Raw genomic sequence first — 16,690 nt, 5'->3', positions numbered from 1 at the left:
CAAAGCAGGATCCACACTCAGTATGGAGCTCGATGTGGGACTCCACACCCTACCTCAACCCCACGACCCTGGGATCATGACTCAAGCCAAAATCAAGACTCAGTCATTCAACTGACTGAGCCACCCAGGTGTCCCAACATTAAACTTATTTTGATATGGAATGTGAAAAGCTGTGAAGTAGAAAAAGGGATGTGATAGCACTCTTAATCTTTCCTGGAGATTTTTTTTTCTCTGTAGGTAAGGAAGAATGGCTGTTCTGTATACATTTGGGGAGAGATTATTTTACTTATCTTCTTATTATCCTTCTATGTGAAAGCACATAATCAAAACTGATGTATAATTGAAAGCAGGTCTCCTCCCTCACAACTAAGAATCAGGTTGATTAAATGAATAAGACTTTGAAGTAAAACATGAAAACTCCCTGTAAAACTTGCAATGTTTTAATTTTCTACTCAGAATCTCAAAACCTCTAATAGTGGATTCTATGTTATTTAAAACTTGTCAACACTGCAGTTATTCTGATGAAATTACAATAAATGTCAGTGAAGGAGAATTTTAATAAGTAAAATAGTTTCTGAGTTAAGCATATTTTCATCCCCTCCAGAGTTTTGCCACCTGCTCAAGCAGTGCATTATTCTGTCTCAGAATAAATATTCATATTTATCCAAAGGTGACAATTAAACTAGTTCAGTATTGGAGTCGTTTAAAGCATTAGGTTAGCGTTTAACTATGATCAACGAACTGTAACTTAGCCAAGATAGCCAAGACAGCATAAAAGAGTGGTACAGGCGCTCTGGGAATGTGTTCACCGTATTAATAAAAGATCATTGATATCTCTGATTTTTGTATTAGATAACTTTTAAAAAATAATTCCTTGTTGGAGTGCCTGGGTGGCTCAGTCGGCTGAGCATCCGACTTTGGCTCAAGTCATGATTTCACGGTTCCTGGGTTTGAGCCCAGCGTAGGGCTCTGTGCTGACAGCTCAGAGCCTGGAGCCTGCTTCGGATTCTGTGTCTCCCTCTCTCTCTGCTCCTCCTCAGCTTGTGCTCTATTCTGTCTCTCAATAAAAAATAAATGTTAAAAAATTTTTTAAAAGTATAAAAATAATTCCTTGTTTAAATTTCTTCTCTTCAATCTACACAAGGGAACATTTGTGCTAATAGGAGAAGATGCATAATGTAACATAAGTACTCTTATGTACGTTTGTACTTGCCTAAATTCATTAGCCCTTAGAATATTTTAATGAGGAAAAAGGTAATTGATTATCAGAAAGTAAAATATTTAGCAGATTAAACATAGAGAGTTGGCCTTTCCTTATCATTTTCACATTCATTTGCCACTAATGTTTAAGATTAAGGCTTTTTCATTTGCTACATATTGCTGCATAACAAATCACTCCATAATTTAGCAGTTTAAACAATATTTATATCTCATTGTTTCTGAGGAACAGGTATTTTGGAATGGCTTAGGTGGGTGGTTCTATCTCAGGATCTCTTAGAAGGTTGCAATCTCCATGTCACCAGAGGTTACAGTCAATAGAGGGCTTGACTGGGCTGGGGAATCCAATTCCAAGAGTGGTTTCATATATGGCTGTTTATGAGTAAGCTTCAGGTCCTCAGTGGCTCCTAGCACATGGTCACAGTTCCACTGTGACATATGCCTATCTGTAGGGATGCTTGAATGTCTTCATGGTATCCCCCCAGAGTAAGAGATTTCTTAGACCACAAGGTGGCCATAATGCCTTTGATTACCTAGTCTCAGAATCACACATCATTTTTCAATACCCTGGTTGATTACATAGATCAGCTGGATTTGATGTGGGAGAGGATTAAAGAGGAATATGAATACCAAGAAATGGAGTTCATTAAGGTCCATATTGGAGACTGTGTTCAATATTTAGTTTTAAACTAATATCAAGGAAGGTTGGAAATAAAATTATTAGTATTTTATACACATGAGCTTTTTCAGAACTCTTCCATTGCATTGGGACATTGCTGAGAATGACTTTTAAAGAATTTTAAAATAACTTTTCAAAAGTTATTTTTCACTTTTCTGAATTTTAAAAGTGTTCATCAGGTCAAGAGACTTATCTCACAAGTTCTACTCATTTTCTCTTTATGGTGAATGTTTTTATCCAGTGATTTGCATAATCCCACTGTTTCAATATGCACATAGTTTCCACCCTTCCAGGCTTCATTCATGTCTTACCTTATTGACTATGAGACCACCAAAATTTCTAACCTCCTCTAACAAATCTAACCACCAATTCAGACATGACATATATATATATGTATATATTAACAAATGGCTTATATTTGTAAGGTGTTTTTCTCAATATACTCTCTTGAATGAATATCTTATACTCTTTAAAAAAAAATCATGACCTCACTCAGGGTAATCCTAAGTACAAAATAATATTTATGCAGTTGAATTATCTATACAAAGGCACCTGTCGGCAGCATCCCAGACAATACTCAGACAAATGCCAGAAGTGCTTCAGCTTATCCGTCCCTTGAGGAAGAGAGAGATTCTTCAGATGAGCGACTACCACTGCCATGGCTTTACCTTATTCCATTATTTGCCACTAACTCATGATGATTTTCCTGAAGAAAAAAACAAAAAAACAAAAACAAAAGCAAAAACATTTCCTGTTGATAACAATGGCTTAAACTAAGTTCTAGAATATATTTTATTAGACTACTCTCCAGTCAGTTTAACTTTCTTCTTAAAAGATTCCTTTTAAATTTGAACTGTTATTTTCGAAAAATCTTAATCCTGGGGATTTTGTCATAACTCAATTAGAACTGACAGCACATTTCAAATTCCACTTTTACTTTAACAAATTACTGTACCGAAGTTCCTTCAGGCTGTACTTTGATTATTAATTAGCACACATATCATGTAGCTAAAGGAAGATAGGCATTTTATGGCAAGGTTTTTCTCCTAATTAAGTGTAACAGCTTATTTTCCAATGACTTTGAGGTTAACTTTTAAAAATCATTTTAACTCCTTCTTTATTTTTCTTAGTTGTAGCACATAAACTTCTGTGATTTTAGCTGTGACTTGTGGTAAATATTATTACCACTTATACTCCAGTAACAGTTTTGATCTAAAAAAAGCAGCTAGCTTTTATTTGATTATTGCCTGATACTCATTAAACTAAGTGCTTGGTTGAGTTTACAATGTTTACAGTGTTCTCTAATCATATTTTTTGAATTATGAAAAATCATATGATCTTTCTAGCCATCTGTTGGAGAAGATAGGTTACATCAAATGTATACTGTAGGAAATTAGGAAGCTTCTATTAACTTATCAGTGATAGATGCATTCTACAATACCAGTTTGAGTTCCAAAGCATGTTTACAAACGGTTTCCAGTCTCATTTATCCTATAATGTTCTCTTCTCCTCCTGGCTTTCCCCTTCCTATGCCGACTCAAGAAAACACCTGAATTCTGATTCTTATTCAAAAAATTCGGCATACTTTCTCCCAGGTTTGAACCTGGAGTATTTTACAACTACCAGTTGTGCCTTGTCACCTGCCTTGGAAGCAGCTGAACAGATGTCCCAAGAAATTCTTCACTGGTGGTTGGCCAGTGCCACTTCTGTTCCCCCTAGGACACATTGTTTCTCCTCCAGGCAAAGAGACTGCAGCAGTCTCCTGCTCACAAGCAACTACTGTAAATGATTGCTACCTTTACAGTCTTCCAAATTGTAAGAGAAGGGAAAAGATTCTTCGCATCAGCCATATAGTAGTATGATCAGGTGAGGATATTACATATAGAATCTGGCTGGTTGCTATTTAAGTTTAAATTTCCACAAGGAAGATTGGACCATACTAGATTCCTGTGTCAACCACATTGTAAATGTAGTTTCACATTTACAACTGCCAGTCTGTTTCTGCAGGATCAAGTCCACACATTTCATTTCTTTTACTTTCAGATGGTAGTTTTTATATCAGGGACTCATTGCTCTATTGAGCAGAGTGGTTCACCGTTCCATGTTTAAAGAAATACAAATTTCAGGAGAAAGGTAATGAGGTCTTTGTTCTTGTCTTCTAGGAAGGCATCTTGGCTGTTTATAAATAATTGTCTCCTCTGCTCGTCAGCAATCACTAAGTATGCGAATATATTTTTCACCCAGAGAAAAAAATACATCCCCCTTCAGCAGACAAACTGATACATATCTGAAACCATACATACGGATATCTGTATTAGTGTGTTTGGGGGGGGCGGGGAGTGGGTGTATAGTTGTTATTCTTACTGCATCTTTCATTAAAAATTCCAGGTATAAACTGGAAACATATTAAAATACAACTACCAACAGGGATAACTTTAGACAGCAGATAAAAGCAAGAGTTTTATTTTCCCTCTTCTGTATTGATAGCACTTTTTTGGATACAAGCACTCTATTTATAGAAAGAAATGAAAATAATAATGACAAAGGAACAACTTATATAACTGTATATTTTAAGAGACAAAAGTAGAGTCTTATGAACTCTCCTAGAATCTGAAACATGATCACTTTGAATCATGCTCTTTGTAAAATGGTATAATGTTAAATCAAGTACCCATAAGAACAATTTTTTGTAGTTTACCTCTGCTGCTATCAGTTTATCTTCCACACCTTTGTTATGCATTTACTGATAACAGAAACCTATTATCTTTGCTATCATGGATTTCAGATTATTTTACATCAGGGGGTTGTTCACTGATGCTATTTTCAATTTGCAGTCTAGTGGTGGGTTTAATGAACCACTTAAAATACAGCAGATTTTCATCCCTAAGTTTATCTCCTATATAACAAAGTCTAAAATCTTATGGTTGCTTCCCAGGTATCATAAACAAAATACAACTGGTTTATTTCAATATTTCAAACTATATGACATATATAAAAGACATTAACTGTATCTCTTTCAGTAGTCAGACTGCCATATATCTATATGTCTATGAATGAATCAATTACATTTAAATTAATAAATTTAATAATTATTGAATACCCTTATATTCATAACACTTGATCAGTGCTTTGAGATATTTAGAACTTTAACATTTTATGCAATAATATAGTTATGAATAAAGTTGGATACCAATGAAACACAATGATAAGATAAGTACAAGAGAAATATCATAAATTATTTACTGATTTAACAAGTAGGTAACATACTAAGTAGAGCAAACTGATGAGAATATTGTAACATCACAGACAGGCTTTATTTTATTTTTCAATTTTTTAAAATGTTTTGTTTATTATTTTTGAGAGAGAGAGACAGACAGAGCATGAGTAGGTGAGGGGCAGAGACAGAGGAAGAGAGAATCCAAAGCAGGAGCCAGGCTCTGAGCTGTCAGAATAGAACCTAATGTGGGGCTTGAATCCAAAAACCTGTAAGATAATGACCTGAGCAGAAGTCAGATGCTTACCCAACTGAGCCACCCAGGCACTCCCCATCATAGATAGTCTTTAAACAGAAATATCACATCAAAGTTTTTCTAGTTAATTCTATCATTGTAATAGTTCAAATAATAATTTATAAATCTTTCCAAAATTTAATTGTGAGAACATTCTGAATATAGAAAGCATAATGCTAATGAAATAGCATCTATGTTGATTTATTTGTAGACATGCAAAGTGTCTACTCTCTTATCCTGCTTTCTTGAGAACTTCCATCTAAGAACTGATGTCACCTAACAGGAATGAGGAAGCATTGCTGTTTATAATCACGCTAGTCATTTTGACAATGGCCAATGAAGTCTCCAAGAATTAATATCAACTTAGAGGTAAATTTAATCTAGTACCAGTTCTAGTTGTTATTATCATAAATTTTGAGCTGTCGTTTTTCCACAATAATTAATTTTAATATGATATAAATATGATAAAATGTACAGTTAAGTCTATAGTTCAATGAGTTTTGAAAACTGCACATGGCCATGTAACACATACTCTTATCAAGATGTGGACTTCCTGTTGTTTCTGTACGTACGCCTATTCAAGTAAAACCTCTGCACTTCTGACTCCCAGATATTATTTCTGTCATCATAGATTTGTATTGCCAACCTGATTGGGATTGGGTTCCGGCAAGCTGTACTTTCTTTTGTTCCATTCTATTTCTCACCACAATAGCTATAGTGTTGCATATATCAATAGTTTGTCCCTTTTTATTGCTGAGAAGTATCTTCTTTTATGAATATGTCACAGTTTGTTTTCTTCATTCTTCTGTTGATGAATACCTATTGGTTATTTCTAGATTTTGCCTATTTTAAATAAAACTACTACAAAAAGTCTTATTTAAGGTTTTTGTGGTCTTGTTTTTATTTTTGCTTTTTCATAAATAACTAAAGTGAAATTTATGGGTCACAGTTTTAAGAAAGTGTGAAACTGTTTTTTTTTTAAGTAGTTGTATGTTTCTGTTGGCAATTTGTGAGTCTCAGTTGCTCTACAACTTATCATCATCTATTGATGTCAATCTTTTTGAATTACCATTCTAGTGTATGTGTAGTGTTACATCATTGTGGGTTTTTTTTTTTTTTTCATTTTTGGTAACTAATGATGTTTACCATTTTTTATGTGCTGATTGGTCATGTGAGCACCTTCCTTTATGAAGTGTTTGATTAAGACCTTCTTGTACAGGTTTTTCTTGATATAATTAGTTATAGCAGAAAGAGGGAGAAGGCCAAAACCAGGAAAATTATAAATTATTTCTGTGCTGTATAGTCCATATTCAAATCTTTATTTTACCCTTTTTAACTGTGTTCTTGGATTATCTAACCATTGTAGTTACGATGTATGTATATATATATATACACATAATACACACACACTATGTATATACATACACACACACACACACACACACACACATACACACACACACTCGTTGAAATTTCCTCCTCTTTTTCTTTATGTGTTTTCCCAATGTGTAATTGGATGGTAAATAGTCTATAGAATTCAATAATTTAACCATATTTGTCTTAAATTAATATTCCAAGCAGACATAATTATTTAATTATATTTTTCTACAATACTTGTATAATGATATTTTGCATACTTAAATTTAACTTTATAAATTCTCTAATTCCAGTATAATACTTTCATGGTTTTATATTTGAATTAAACAATCTTTGATTACACTCAACACAAAACTTATAAGTAAAATTTATCTAAGTATATTAATTATATAATATTCAATGTTGTATGCAAAGCAAGATGATAATGTGTTGCACATTTAATGTTAGTTATTCTTGAAAGCTGGCATTTGGTATTTTAATCATTCACAAATTCTAAAATGATTTGTGTAGTACCTTGAAAGAGAATATTCAGGAAATGCTTTCTTTGCATAGCTGAGATTTCTGTACCATACAAATCATGCTGGCAACCATATTTGTAGCTATATGAAACCAACTGTTTGGGACAATATGATGCCAAGAAGCAGAGACAGGAATGAAAGGGAGTCCTGGAGGCTTTAATTTTTTGTGTTCTAGTTATCTCTTAGGTCCAGATGCATTTAAAAAAAATTTTTTTAATGTTTATTTATTTTTTGACAGAGACAGAGCATGAGTGGGGGAGGGGCAGAGAGAGGGAGACACAGAATCTGAAGGAGGCTCCAGGCTCTGAGCTGTCAGCACAGAGCCCGACACGGGGCTGGAACCCATGAACCCAGAGATCATGACCTGAGCGGAAGTTGGACGCCAAACCGACTGAGTCACTCAGGCGCCCCTAGATGCACTCAGTCTTTGATGTGAGACAATAGTTTTCTATTTTGCCTAAATTTCCCACATGCTGTCTGTTTCATTTAATATTTGCTATCAGTCACTGATCAAAGCATTGTGTAAACATTGACCCACGACCGATTTATTTCTCAAATATTACAGATAAGAAAACTGAGTACCAGGGACTTAAAGTAATATGCCGTTTGCAGTTACCTATTGCTGCATAAGAGACCACTTAAAACTTTAAAAAGACAACTGTTTATGTGTCTATAATGCTGTGGGTCAGCACTTTTGTCTGGGCTTAACTGGGTAGTTCTTTTGTTGGTTTCACCTGGGATCACTTTTGCAACTTCAGACACCTGGCCACTCTACTGTGGCTGGATGGTCTCAGATGGTTACACATATATAACTGTCAGTTGATTCTGGCTGTCAACTGCAGCTCCTTTATTCTCTACAGAGCATTCATCCCTAGCAAGCTAGCTCTAGCTTTTTTTACAAGGTGGTCTCATGGAAATGTTCATACAGAATGAGAATAAGAACTTAAGTCTTTTAAGGCTAAGGTTCTGCAACTTGAGCAACACCACACACTCCATATCCCATTGTTCAAAGCAAATGAAAGTGAAAAGCCAGATATAAAAGATAGGAAAAATATATTACACCTCACTGTAGGTGAAGTGGTAAAGGCACATTACAAGGGAGTGTGCACTTAGGGGAGAGAAGTATTATCGTGGCCATTTTTATAAACATTTCATCCAAAGACTGCAAATAGAAAATGTACAGCTTTTAAAGCCTTTATCAAAAAATGAGATTTTTAGGTTTATTGATTTAAACCTAAGTTCTATCTTAAGAAACTAAAAAAAAAGAAGAGCAAACTAAATCAAATGAATCAAAAGAAGAAAATAATGAAGATTAAAGCAGAAATCAATGAAATAGTTAACAAATACAATAGAGAAATCAATGGAAATAAAAGTTGTTTCTTTGAAAATACCAACAAAGTTGACAAACTTTACTGAGGATGATCAAGAAAATGAAAAAAAATAAAATACAGATTGACAAAGTCAAGAATAAAAGGAGGAGTAGAATCACTAAAAAATTATAAAAATATAAAAAACTATAAGGGAATATACAAAAACTTTACGCCAATAAAATAGTCATTTTAGATGACACACAAAGTTCTCAGAAAGAAGCAAAACACCAAAACTGAATTAAAGAGAATTATAAAATCACCTGTTTTTCACCAACTCTTTTAGAAAATAAAGGAGGAACACTCATAACTATTATGAGGCCAGTATTACCTTGATACCAATACCAGAGAGTCTTTAAGAAAACTAAAAACTAATACCCATTATGGATATAAGATACAAAATGCTTAACAAGATATTACCAAGGCAAATATAACAACAAATAAAAATGATTACACATCATGACCAATCGGGATTTATCACAGGAAATCAAGGTTGGTTTCACACTGTAGTGTATACATATATACACACACATTATATCAACATTATATATTGAACTATACATATCTGTGATGTTCATTATCTTCTGGTTTAATGCTTATTCAATAATAAAACTGCTCTTTCTACTATCTTTTTGGAGAGGCTTCCTGGTTTGGAAGAAGATAATTGTTATTAGTTTTTTTCCAACACTTTCTGTAAGATTTACATCAGTATGTACAAATTTCCTGAATAGGTGACAAATTACTACTTAAGTATCTTATGTTTTATTTTATTATTTTATTTTATTTTATTTTATTTTATTTTATTCTATTTTACTTTTTTTTCATTTTTTATTTTATTTTTATTTTGAGAGACAGTACATGCATGCATGGGTGTGGGAGGGGCAGAGTGAGAGGCAGAGAGAGAATCCTAAGCAGGCTCTAGGTGTCAGCTGAAAGACCCACATGGGGCTTGATCCCACAAACTGTGAGATCATGACCTGAGCTGAAACCAAGAGTTGGACACTTAACCAATGGAGCCACCCTGGCACCCCAAGTATCCTATATTTCAAATACATGTATGACATATTTTATAAGGTGTCATAGCATAAAACAAGAACAATGGCTATCTTTTTTTTTTAAGCTTATTTATTTTGAGTGGGGTATCAGATAGAGAGGGAGATAGAGAATACCAAGCATACTCTGAGCACTATCAGCACAGAGCCCGATGCAGGGCCTGAACTCACAAACCATGAGATCATGACCTGAACCGAAATCAAATACATAACCGACTGAGTCACCCAGGTAGGTGCCCTAGAAGAATGGCTACCTTATGAAATGAAGGAATGGTGCCAAACCAGATATCTCTTTCCCCAGGCATGAGTATTCATTAGATATCTTCATTATGTGTCCCACAAACACCTTAAAAGTTTAACATGTGCAAATGCAAACATGGCATCTAACATGTCCAAACTGTTTTGGTCTCCTTTATTGAGATCACTACTGACCCCAGTATCCAAATGAGAAGCATCATGCTTGATTAATTTTCTCTTATCCTAATCTCCAGTCAATCCTTGAGGATTATGAACTGTACCTCTTAAACATCCATCAGATCTATCAACTCTTCTCCACTGCTGCCATCATTATTCATTCCAAGCTATCACTTCCTAATATATATATATATATATATATATATATATATATATATGTGTGTGTGTGTGTGTGTGTGTATACATATACATACATGTATATGTATATATATACATACACACACACACACACACATATATGACATAACTTTTAAAGTTTTTCTTCCTCAGTTTATCCTTGCAACATTGCTCTATCCCAAACCATACATCTTGCAATCTGGTCACATTGAACTCATTTCCATTTCTCACTCATAATGTTCTCTCTCTTTTTCAAGGGTTGCTGCAATCATTATTTACTTCTTAGATATGGTGGCAATTTTTCTCTGCATAGTTGGTATTTATTCTATGTGCTCTCAGTCCATTATACTTCAACTTTAATGGTACTTATCCCATTGAATTTTAGATGTCTTCCACCTCTAAGTATGGCTCACAAGTACCTAAATTCCATAAATAAACTGCTTTTTTGTTCATGTTATTCATTTAGCAAATATTTATTGCGTACTAATACTGTACTAGGGACTTTTCTCAGCTTCAACAATAAATGATGAAATACACTCATAATGTTCTTGATCTCACATAATTTACATTTTATCAAAAAGATAAAGATAACAATGAAGAAAAGGAAGGTATTTTCAGATAGTGATACTGCTTAGAAGGCAACAGAATAGTTACCTGGTTTGAAAGAAAAAGAGGTCTACCTTAGATACCATGATCAGAGAAAAATTGTCTGATGATGTTTTTGCATTATCTCACACAATTCTTGGTACACAGTTCCAGGCATATCCAAGGAATACACTTTTGCTAAATATTACAATTCATGAATAACTACAAATAACCAATTAATATAAATGAGACTGCACAAAATTTGAAAAGCACTATTTCAATTAACAATAGCTGATATAAAACATTTACAGATTAAGCATTTACTCCAAGACAATGTCTGCATGAATACAAACATTCTCCCTCTCATTTATGTCTCACAATGGTTCTATTCTTTTTAGCAAATGTGGAAGGTGGCTTAGAGAGAAGAAATCACTTGACTAAGGTCATAATGTTCAGAAGGGTATATCTGGGTTTAAAACTCAATTCCACTTAATAGGAACCCATGGGGGAGGGGAAGAAAAAAAAAGAGGTTAGAGTGGGAGAGAGCCAAAGAATAAGAGACTCTTAAAAACTGAGAGCAAATTGAGGGTTGATGGGGGGTGGAAGGGAGGGGAGGGCGGGTGATGGGTATTGAGGAGGGCACCTGTTGGGATGAGCACTGGGTGTTGTATGGAAACCAATTTGACAATAAATTTCATATATTAAAAAAAAATAAAAATTCCATCTCACTTTAAAGTCCATACTCTTTTCAACAAACGGTCTGTATTATGAGTAACAAAGCAAAAAAGAATAAAATATCTCAGGTGAAGGAAAATATATACTGAAGATGCAACTTAAAGCACACCAAAATAACTCAGTAAATTTAAAATTTAAGGCTGTAATTAAGTAATTATTCTCAGTCTAGTGGGAAAACACCTAATCTGACAACACCAGAATAGGATTTGATTTCTGACACTGTTTATAGGCTATTTATAAGTTTATGCTCAGAACTCAAGAACAGAAACGAAGAATGTAAACAGATGATGCAGAGAACAGGAAGTAGAAATGTATAGCCTAATTTATAACATATAATTCTAAATTCAAAGCCAGACAACTTTATTAATTGTACTACAGTTTCCTCTGGCACAAGTAAAACCGACACAAAACTAAACCTCTAAAACTCTATTGTAGAAAATTTATGCAGTTATCTTGAAAATGCCAATTATTAAAATATTTTAATTTTTAATGGTTCCTTGGAATATGTAGCTGTCTGAATTTTTGTTGATTTGTTTGTATTCAATACAGAAGTTTTTATTCTTGAACTGTGAAGTAGATACTGTGGATTGCTCTCAAATTTTTAAAATGTTTTTATTTACTTATTGTGAGAGTGACAGAGGGGACAGGGAAGGGCAGAGAGTGAGGGAGACAGAGGATCCCAAGCAGGCTCTGCATTGTCTGTACAGAGCCCTACTTGGGGCTCAATCTCATTAACCATGTGACCTGAGCTGAAATCAAGAGTTGGATGTTTAATCAAAAAGGTGCTTCTGTCTTTCTCAATTTCCATTCCTTTCTCTTTTTTTAGAGAGGTGGGAAAGCTACAACTTTACTTTCCATACTTCCTTGTAGCCTTGGTTCTGGGTGTATAAGTAAATACATATACTTAAATAAACAAACCATAAGTTAAGAGCACGTGTATGTGTTTTTAAAGATAAAAATGAAGTAAAACCCAATTTCCTAGATATTTTTGTTTCTTTTGGTGGCAAATAGGGTTGCAACTATTTGAAGATTTTCTGTAGCCATCATTCAGGCAGGGCTCTTCATACAGCTTCCAATGTGTTGAAAAACGTCTGTGGCATTATTAGTGGCAATTTCTTGATTCTGGATTTTCATTCCTTAAGTTTCATTTTCACAGGTGTATGCTTGAAATCATGGATCTTATTCTCATTGGTAGTAAGAGACTACTGTGGTATCTGGACATTATTCCTTACTGGTAACCAAGAACCTGCTCCTTCAGTGCTTATCATTTGTGACAGTACCTGTTTAAAATCACCTGGGTAGAGTGGTTTCTATTTCTTATACTTGACTTGACTGTAAGTGGTTGAGAAATCAGACGCCCAGGGATAGGAATCTGGGATTTTTTTTTTTACATGGCCTTCTTGGATATGAAATAGTCTGGCAGTTACAAGTGGAGGATGACAGTTCTGTAGTCCATGAAAAACAATGGTGAGAAAAGTCATAAGAAAGACAAGGCTTCAGTGAATAGAGTGATGGCTACAATAGAGTGTTATGGTAAAAATGAGGAATATAAGAACTGGGAAATGGACTGGGCTGCTTCTGACAACATTGGAAAGTTTAAATAAAGACACCTGCAAGCTCAGAATAGATTTTCCATATTTAGTAGTATCAGGGATAATAAAGGCCAAAATCAGATGCAGAGTTTTATTCTGCTTTGAATTAATACATTTGTTTTTCTCTTATGTGAAGGCTGGGCCACTGATTGGGAAAAAGTGGAGCCTGAGAATTGGAATGAGGCCATGTAGGTGAATTTATCTGGATATAAGTTCTGTGTATCCCTATCCCCTGAGCCCTTCCTGACTGTTACTCCTACTTTGATGGAAACCTTTTAATCATTCTCATGAGATAACTGCTTTAGAATGGAGTACCAATTCTCCTTACTGCACCATTCCTACTATTTATAGTCTCTAGGCAGATAAAGTGAATTCTTTTTTTTTAAGTTTTATTTATTAAGTAATCTCTACACCTCATGTGGGGCTTGGACTTACGATCCTGGTGACAAATACTGCATTATTTTTACCTTTTGTATTGGCAAAATAACTTGAGGAATTTATGTGGAGATGTAGTCTCAACATTTCAGAAAGGGAAGGAAATCATAGATTATATTGGAGCAACTTAATTGGTATGGTGTGCAACTGCTACCTCGAGCAGCCAGTAGTTCAAACATTTTAGGTGTTTGATCAAAACTAATTCTTACAGGTAGCCCACACTAAATGAATATGAAACACTGACATTTATTGGTATAATTTACAACTGTAACTGGTCTCTTGTCCTGAAACCATGCTTATCTTTGCAGATCTTTAATACCACTGGTTTCAACCAAAGGTAGGGTTTATAATCAGGTGATAAAGACAGTTTGGTCTGAGTCATTTTCAGAGTGGGTTGGGTAGTTAGGAGGAGCCAATGATTAGCCCTGAAATCTGCCCCTCCCTACCAAAAGAGAAAAATAAAAGCAATGCTGCACTCCTGGGGAAAGTACAGAGATTCCGGGATTCTTATCACAACTCTATTTAACATGTCTGTTTGGCCTGTGAAGATGAACCATGGCAGTAATGGGAGATGACCAATAAAATCTGATGAAGACTCCAATTGTTGTTCCAGATGTAGTCTCTTTATAGAGGCAATTAGCATTGCCCATGGCACCCATTATGCAGCTATCAAACTGCCAAAAGATTTTGCTCTCTACCAATAAGTAGAAAACACCAGCAGCAGTTGGCTTTCAACTTGTAATGACAGCAGTAAATCTCTATTGTATTTCTCTTCATATAGTTCTAGCTCACAATTTGGTTTGAGAAATCTAGATAAACTCAACATCTCAAAAGACATTATGTTGGTCCACCACATTGATGACAACATGTTGACAGGGCAGGCATAGTGGATACCATCCAACATTTGGCAAGAAGCATGCTTGCTAGAGGGAGATAAATCCTATTAAATTTTATTTTCCCCTTCACAATTTTTTGGTGTTTCCTGGCCAGGATCATAACAGGATTTCCCCTTCAAAGTGAAAAGGAAAACTGATTCCCATTGCACTTCCTAGGACTAAAAAGAGGCACAAGAATCACGTGGCCTCTTTTTACTTGAGAAAAAACATATTACACTAGAGTGTACTATGCTAAGTAAAATAAAGACAAATACAATATGATTTCACTCATACGTGGAATTTAAGAAACAAAACAGATGAACATAGGGGAAGGAAAAAAAAGACAGAGAGAGAGGGAGGCAAACCATAGGAGACTTTTAATTATAGAGAACAAACTGAGGGTTGATGGAGGGAGGTGGGTGGAGGATGAGCTAAATGAATGATGGGTATTAAGGAGAGCACTTGTGATGGGCATTATGTAATCCACCAAGTCATAAATGTGTGAACAGCATCTTTGTACCAACAACTGAAAATGTAATATAGGACAATGGCCCCAAATCTGTCCTGAAAGCCCAAGTAAGTTGCCCAAGCTTGTAGAGCAAGCTCCCAGAACACCTGCTCCTGCTACACTGCCTGTCACCCTCAATCTACCACCATGGTTTATGAGGAGTTTGCTGTGATCAGTTAGCTGAGGAGGACAACATTTTAGTCTGCTTTATAGATGATTCTTCATGATAATCTGGCACCAGCTGGTGCTGGAACACCATAGAATTAAAATCTTGTTTATGAGCATAAATCACTAAATTTTTAGTGAAAGAGGAGAAGCAATGGGCTAATGAGCATGGATTTGATTGCTTCTATTCTGTTTTCCAGATACCAGTAGCATCTGGGCTCTTGGAATTTTGAATGACCTTCTAAAAATGCAGAGTGCAGGTATCAAGGGAATAGAGATAGGCATGGCATTTTTTTCATACCTACTAATTTTCATACCACTTTATTCCTTACTGTAAGACATTGGACATAAACAGTTTAGAAGTTTGTTGTTTGTTTTTTTAACAGCTTTGTTGAGGTATAATTGATATAAAAAGAGTTGCACATATTTAATTTGTACAAGTTGATGAGTTTAGAAGTATGCAAACACCTGTGATACTATCACCACAATCAAGGTAATAGACATATCCAACACTACCCAAGTTTCCTTGGGTATCCCTGTGTGTGTGTGTGTGTGTGTGGTAATAACACAACATGAGATCTACCCTTTTTACAATTTTGAAAAAATGCACAATACTGTATTGCTAACTATGAGCTCTATGTTGTACAACAGATTTCTAGAACGTATTTATTCAGTATAACTGAAGCCTTATACCCATTGAACAACTACCCCTTCTCCCTCCAGTTTCCTTCCACCTCTAGTTCAGCTCATGGAAACCATTATTGCATTTTCTTCTTGTGGTTTGGCTACCTCATATAAGTGGAGTTGTAACTTATTTGCTCTTCTATGATTGGTTTCTCAGTTAGCTTAATGTCCTCCAAGTTATTCCATGCTATCTTCAAATGGCAGTTATTTCCTCCTTTTTAAGGCTGAATAATATTCCATGGTATGTATATAACACTTTTCTTTTATTCGTCTTTTGATGATGACTTGAATGTTTTCATATCTTGGCTATTGTGAATAATAACAACAATGAACATGAAAGTGCAGATATCTCTTCAAGAACCTGATTTCAATTATTATGTATATACACACAGAAGTAGGATTGCTGAATCCTAACAGATATATGAAAAAATACTCATCATTAATTATCATGAAAAGACAAATCAAAACTACTATGAGAGATATCACCTCACTACTATGAGAGATATCACTTTAATGGATATTATATATATATATAATATATATAATTTATATATATAAATAGTATATGTAAATAATAATTTATATAATTAATATATAATTATATATATACATATATGTATACATATGTACATATATATATGTATATATATATGTATGTATATATATAAATAGCATAGCAGTGTGGAAAACAGTTTGGAGGTCCCTCAATAAATTAAAAATAGAGAGTTTAGGAGTTCTAGTTTCTAGATGCAATACACTGAATTGTGTCTCTGCAAAATTCGTGTTGAAACCCTAATCCT

Source organism: Lynx canadensis, chromosome B3 (genome assembly GCF_007474595.2).
Source record: "Lynx canadensis isolate LIC74 chromosome B3, mLynCan4.pri.v2, whole genome shotgun sequence".
Taxonomy (NCBI): Eukaryota; Metazoa; Chordata; class Mammalia; order Carnivora; family Felidae; genus Lynx; species Lynx canadensis.
Note: the sequence above shows the minus strand (reverse complement) of the source record.